We start from the raw sequence: 6,000 nt of genomic DNA, 5'->3' as shown, positions 1-6,000 counted from the left end.
ATCATGTCAGGTAGTCCTGGGGCATGGTCCTAGGGCTCAGGTCCTCCGAGAGAGAGAAAGAAAGAGAGAAGGAGAAAATTAGAGAACGCACACTTAGATTCACACAGGACACCGAATAGGACAGGAGAAGTACTCCAGATATAACAAACTGACCCTAGCCCCCCGACACATAAACTACTGCAGCATAAATACTGGAGGCTGAGACAGGAGGGGTCAGGAGACACTGTGGACCCATCCGAGGACACCCCCGGACAGGGCCAAACATTCTTCCACATGTTTGGTGTGTCTCCCAGGTGGCTTGTGGCAAACTTTAAACAACACTTTTTATGGATATCTTTAAGAAATGGCTTTCTTCTTGCCACTCTTCCATAAAGGCCAGATTTGTGCAATATACGACTGATTGTTGTCCTATGGACAGAGTCTCCCACCTCAGCTGTAGATCTCTGCAGTTCATCCAGAGTGATCATGGGCCTCTTGGCTGCATCTCTGATCAGTCTTCTCCTTGTATGAGCTGAATGTTTAGAGGGACGGCCAGGTCTTGGTAGATTTGCAGTGGTCTGATATTCCTTCCATTTCAATATTATCGCTTGCACAGTGCTCCTTGGGATGTTTAAAGCTTGGGAAATCTTTTTGTATCCAAATCCGGCTTTAAATTTCTTCACAACAGTATCTCGGACCTGCCTGGTGTGTTCCTTGTTCTTCATGATGCTCTCTGCGCTTTTAACAGACCTCTGAGACTATCACAGTGCAGGTGCATTTATACGGAGACTTGATTACACACAGGTGGATTGTATTTATCATCATTAGTCATTTAGGTCAACATTGGATCATTCAGAGATCCTCACTGAACTTCTGGAGAGAGTTTGCTGCACTGAAAGTAAAGGGGCTGAATAATTTTGCACGCCCAATTTTTCAGTTTTTGATTTGTTAAAAAAGTTTGAAATATCCAATAAATGTCATTCCACTTCATGATTGTGTCCTACTTGTTGTTAATTCTTCACAAAAAAATACAGTTTTATATCTTTATGTTTGAAGCCTGAAATGTGGCAAAAGGTCGCAAAGTTCAAGGGGGCCGAATACTTTCGCAAGGCACTGTAAATGCACTGAAATCTATCTAGTGCGACAACAAGATTATTTTTATTCAGTCAACTTCAGTTATACAAACAATGCATAGTTATACTGTAGGTCGTTGACCTGAGACCCAACCTTACAGTAGATCTCTAGTTTATCTCAACAGAAGGCAGGAGCGATGATCATAGTTATACTGTAGGTCGTTGACCTGAGACCCAACCTTACAGTAGATCTCTAGTTTATCTCAACAGAAGGCAGGAGCGATGATCATATTTATACTGTAGGTCGTTGACCTGAGACCCAACCTTACAGTAGATCTCTAGTTTATCTCAACAGAAGGCAGGAGCGATGATCATAGTTATACTGTAGGTCGTTGACCTGAGACCCAACCTTACAGTAGATCTCTAGTTTATCTCAACAGAAGGCAGGAGCGATGATCAAAACATAAGCAGTAGAGCTGGTGAGTTTTCCAACTAAGAGGTTGACGACTTTATCTCTCCAGCCAGGCTTATGATATCACTGTATCCATGCTAAGCCACGGGTTAAAGAGACCAACTGTCTAATCACCACAACGTTCAGGCCACTGGAAGGAGGTAAATTATGTCTTATCCATAACTACCTAACTCTCTTGCCAAGATTTGTCATAAGGTGACAGTGACGGTGACGGTGTTGTCTGAAAACAATAGACTTGTTTTTTCATAGTATATCTCATTGAGGGTCAAAATCCAAAAGGGTGTGTCTGGTTAACAAACTACATTCCATTATTTCTGTGAAAACTATACTTTCATTACAGATTCTGTGGTATAGTGTACATGTTGGTACAAAGGTATTCACTGTGACTAATGTTGTGTTTGAACTGTCGTGCGGGAGTATTTAAATGATTAACATGGCGGTAGAGCAGGCTTCTTCTTCTTGAGGGGACAACAGAGAGGACTAAACTCAAGGAGCATTTAAATCACCTACTTTGTTTATCAGCTTGTGTTCCACCATTACTGTTGTTCTAGACCTCTGTGTGATTACACCTTTACTTGTATTTTATAACACACAGTGGTGGAAAAAGTATCCAATTGTTATACTTGAGTAAAAGTAAAGATTTCTCAATAGAAAATTACTAAAGTAAAAGTGAGTCACCCAGTAAAATACTACTTGAGTTAAAGTCTAAAACTTGAGTAAATGTCTAAAAGTATTTGGTTTTATATATAAATATACTTAATTATCAAAAGTAAAAGTAAAAGTATAAATCATTTTAAATTCCTTATGTTAAGCAAACCAGAAGGCACCATTTTCTTGTTTTACAATTTACGACTAGCCAGAGGCACACTCCAACACTCAGATATAATTTAGAAACAATACATTTGTGTTTAGTGAGCGTCCAGATCAGAAGCAGTAGGGATGACCAGGGATGTTCTCTTGATAAGTGTGTGAATTGGACCATTTTCCTGACCTGCTAAGTATTAAAAATGTAACGAGTACTTTTGGGTGTCGGGAAAATGTATGGAGTAAAAAGTACATAATTTTCTTTAGGAATGTAGTGAAATAAAAGTAAAAGTCAAAAATATAATTGGTAAAATAAAGTAAAGTACAGATACCCCCAAAAACGACTTAAGTTGTACTTAAAGTATTTGTACTTAAGTAGTTTACACCACTGATAACACATTTACCTCTTGAGTTATAACACATTTACCTCTGTGTTATAACACAATTACCTCTGAGTTATAACACCTTGACCTCTGAGTTATGACACCTTGACCTCTGTTATAACACGTTTACCTCTGAGTTATAACACATTTACCTCTGAGTTATAACACGTTTACCTCTGAGTTACAACACATTTACCTCTGAGTTATAACACATTTACCTCTGAGTTATAACACCTTGACCTCTTAGTTGACACCTTGACCTCTGTTACAACACATTTACCTCTGAGTTATAACACATTTACCTCTGAGTTATAACACATTTACCTCTGAGTTATAACACCTTGACCTCTGAGTTGACACCTTGACCTCTGTTATAACACATTTACCTCTGAATTATACCACCTTTACCTCTGAATTCTAATACATTTACCTCTGAGTTATAAGACCTTGACCTCTAACTTTATTTCCGAGTTATAACACATTTACTTCTGCGTTACAACACATTTACCTCTGATTTATATCACATTGACCTCTGAGTTATATCACATTGACCTCTGAGTTATATCACATTGACCTCTGAGTTATAACACATTTACCTCTGAGTTATAACACATTTACCTCTGAGTTATAACACATTTACCTGAGTTATAACACATTTACCTCTGAGTTATAGCATCTTTACCTCTGAGTTATAACACATTTACCTCTGAGTTATAACACATTTACCTGAGTTATAACACATTTACCTCTGAGTTATAGCATCTTTACCTCTGAGTTATAATACCTTGACCTCTGAGTTATAGTATCTTTACCTCTGAGTTATAACACCTTGACCTCTGTGTTATGCATGAATCTATAGTAATAGAATAACCACAAACAACAAATGCATAGAAGTAGAAGAGATGAATGCTGATGAATAATGAAATTAAAATTCATAGACTTATAGATAGGAGATTCCCAAGCGTATGTGCCCTGTGTTTACAATTCATTTTTGCAGAGTATTTTTGAGTAATGATTTTTGAGAATAATGTGAGAAAGTTATTCATGTTTCAACGTTCCAATCGCAATGAGCATGGTAATGTGTGTGTGCATGTGTGTCTGTACTTACTTACCACACACAACAGAGGAACTTCATTGGTTTGTTTTTCAGCCCAAGAAGGAGCATGCATTCTAATGTATTAAATCTGGGGGATGGCTCTCTCAGCGTTCATGTAAAGCAGACAATGATGATGCTACAATAGAAATGTCCACGTTTATAGTTATGGTTCAGAATGCGTTGCCTGTATTGTGTGCTTTCTTTGTAATGCTAATTATGCATTTTGGATTGGCTAGGGTGGGTGGGATTGGCTACTTCAGACTCATTTTGCCCTCCAATCCCCCCCCACCCCCCCACCCCAGATTTACTTTTTACATTGAAATCAAATTACATTCCACATCCTGATCTTAGTTCCTTTTTTATGTCTCTATTTTAGGTTGGTCAGGGCGTGAGTTGGGGTGGGCATTCTATGTTTTGTTCTATGTTTGTATTTCTATGTGTTTGGCCTGGTATGGTTCCCAATCAGAGGCAGATGTCAATCGTTGTCTCTGATTGAGAACCATACTTAGGCAGCCTGGTTTCGCCCTTGAGTTGTGGGTAGTTGTTTTCTGTTTCGTATCTGTACCAGACAGAACTGTTTCGGTTTCGTTCGTTCACGGTGTTGTTTTTGTATTTTTCAGTGTGCTATTAAAATAATGATGAACACGTACCACGCTGCACCTTGGTCCTCTCCTTCTTCCACCAACGACAACCGTTACATGACAATCAAAAGTCTTACATTCTCAAAATGATAGCAGTACACAAGATAACTTTCTGAGGAAATGTTTGCTGGAACTTTCGTCTCCTGCTCTGATCTTCTCCTTTAAAGAAAGGTATGATACTAAGGCATCTTTCATGTGGATAATCTGACATCAAGTCTCGTCATGTTATGCTCCAGTCTAAACTATAAAGGTTCAGGTTGGACCAGGAACCAGAAAAACGTTTTTTTTTTATGGTTTTGACGAGAAAGCATACAGCTTTTGTCAGATTTGACTTTTTGTAGCAGCTTAAGAGAACTTACTCAGCAGGTTAGAATAATTAACATAGCAGGTTAGGATAATTAACATAGCAGGTTAGGATAATTAACATAGCAGGTTAGGATAATTAACATAGCAGGTTAGGATAATTAACATAGCAGATTAGGATAATTAACATAGCAGGTTAGGATAATTAACATAGCAGGTTAGGATAATTAACACAGCAGGTTAGGATAATTAACACAGCAGGTTAGGATAATTAACATAGCAGGTTAGGATAATTAACATAGCAGGTTAGGATAATTAACATAGCAGGTTAGGATAATTAACATAGCAGGTTAGGATAATTAACACAGCAGGTTAGGATAATTAACATAGCAGGTTAGGATAATTAACATAGCAGGTTAGGATCATTAACATAGCAGGTTAGGATAATTAACGTAGCAGGTTAAAATAATTAGGTTAATATTAGAAAAATGGTTAGGGTTAGCAAAAATATAAATAACCAAAAATCTTTTGAAGTAAATTTAACAAAAGCTGTATCCTTTCTAGCCATGACCCACAGCTATAGGCTACTTTATGACACTTTAATAGATTTAGAAAAAAAGAAAAAAAAATCTAAATTATTGTGGTTATATAAGCTACCAGATACTAAATCTATTGTCACTGATTGTCACAAAAGCCCATGGATTCATTCTAAAGAACATGTAAAAAACAGAATATCCATTGACATGCATAACAAACAAAAAAGTTATTGTTGATTTAGTTTTTTATTCAATTATATATTGTATTACCACACCTGAAAGAGGCCTAACAGAAATCTCATAACAGTTTTGGATAAATCACTTTTCATCCCAATTTTGAAAGACACATAACACTTATGTTCATCGATATTATTTTATGTGCCATAAATTATAATAATATACATATTTTAATTGGATCATTTACATACCGGTATTTATTTTTTCCCAAAATGAATATCACCCAGGCCAGGGATGGGCAACTTTGATGGGGGCCACAAAAAAAACTCATCATGGGGGGCATCTCACATGAAGATGAAGCATTGAAAACATTGAAAATGACCACCCTCGAAGGGGTGAGTGCCTTGCGAGAATCCATACAGTCATTGAAGGAGAATCACTCCCTGACACAACCCAAGTCACAAGTCCTTGAACCGAACCTGACCTTATGGGCCAAAGGCGTGCTTGTCACCCTGCTTCCCCGCTGGTGTATTGTC

Source organism: Oncorhynchus kisutch, linkage group LG17, assembly GCF_002021735.2.
Source record: "Oncorhynchus kisutch isolate 150728-3 linkage group LG17, Okis_V2, whole genome shotgun sequence".
NCBI classification, from domain to species: domain Eukaryota; kingdom Metazoa; phylum Chordata; class Actinopteri; order Salmoniformes; family Salmonidae; genus Oncorhynchus; species Oncorhynchus kisutch.
This window is presented reverse-complemented; position numbering follows the sequence as displayed.